General features: G+C 54.3%; 1 non-coding gene across 1 annotated transcript; it reads left to right on the forward strand.

The window, feature by feature from the left end:
• Positions 1-406: 406 nt before the first annotated feature.
• On the forward strand, positions 407-488 carry TRNAS-AGA. Its single transcript has one exon. It is a non-coding gene; the product is annotated as a tRNA-Ser (tRNA).
• Positions 489-1,337: the final 849 nt, after the last annotated feature.

The following is a 1,337-nucleotide window of genomic DNA, read 5'->3' on the forward strand; positions in this document are numbered from 1 at the left end:
CTCAGGCATTGCACAATGCCTGCCAGAGCTGGCAAAAAGATCCAGACCAACCTATTCCACCAACACAAGCTGTCTCCCGTCTCCCTCCAAGTCATCCACGCCTCCCATTTATTCTCACTTTGCCCCTCCACACTTCCTCAGCCAGGCTCAAACTTGCGCTTTCCATAGACCTCTCCCACACTCACAAACCGTACCCCTACTCACCATCAACCTGTAGAGCAGTCGTGGTCTTTGGTTGAGGGTTGACCCCACCCTGAGTCCCCGTGAGGCTGGAGGTGCTGCCGGTAGGTCACCATCTTCCCTGTAGAAATGTCCCCACCCTACTGCTCTCAGCAGGCTTGGAGTCCCCCTCAGATAAGTTTGAGAAGCAAAGCAGGGGCCAGCAGGGCAGAGAGGGCTGGGGCAGGTAGTTGTGGCCGAGTGGTGAAGGCGATGGACTAGAAATCCATTGGGGTTTCCCCGCGCAGGTTCGAATCCTGCCAACTACGGGGTGCTGCAGTCTCCTTTTGGGCTGCCTGCAGTTGGCCCCACGTGCAGCCGTGGGACTCTGGGTGCCTGAATTGGGCACCCCTGTGCCTACCATGCTGAGTCTTGCCTCCTCCAGAAATGCAGCATGGATGGCAAATTCATCTCCTATTTACAAGACAGGCAAGTTAAAGGGGGGCATTAAAAGGTCCACTCTTGTTGGTTCTTGAGCAGAACTTCAGAACCTGACCTTGCCTCACATCCCAAGCAGCACATCCCCACCAGGTCCTCTTCCCTACACCTGAAACTACAGCTGCTCTGGTAGCTTGATCTTGGCTGGCTGACAGGGGGAGAGAAAATACAACAAAAGCTTTGTGGGATGAGATAATGACAGGAAGGACATCCACCACTTAAGACCACGGGAAAAGCACACTCCACCTGGGGGAATAAATGTAATTTACGACCAGTCAAATCAGAGTAGGGGCATGAGAAATAAAAACAAATCTTGAAACACCTTCCCGCCACCCCTCCCTTCTTCCTGGGCACAACTTTGCTCCTGATTTCTCTGCCTCCTCCTCCCAAGGAGCAGAGGGGGATATGGAGTGGAGGTTGTGGTCAGTTCATCACACGTTGTGTGTGCTGCTCCTTCCTCCTCACTTTCTTCCCCTGCTCCAGCATGGGGTCCCAGCTACGGGGACCATGAACTTATCCAGTGTGGGTCCTTCCCATGGGCTGCACTTGTTCATGAACTGCTTCAGTGTGGGCCCTTTCCATGGGGTGCACTCCTTCAGGAACACACTGCTCCAGTGTGGATCCTCCACAGGGGCACAAGTCCTGCCAGAAAACCAGTTCCAGCGTGGGCTTCTCTCTCC

Source organism: Athene cunicularia (assembly GCF_003259725.1).
Source record: "Athene cunicularia isolate RWA chromosome 14 unlocalized genomic scaffold, athCun1 chr14_part3, whole genome shotgun sequence".
In the NCBI taxonomy this organism is placed as follows: domain Eukaryota; kingdom Metazoa; phylum Chordata; class Aves; order Strigiformes; family Strigidae; genus Athene; species Athene cunicularia.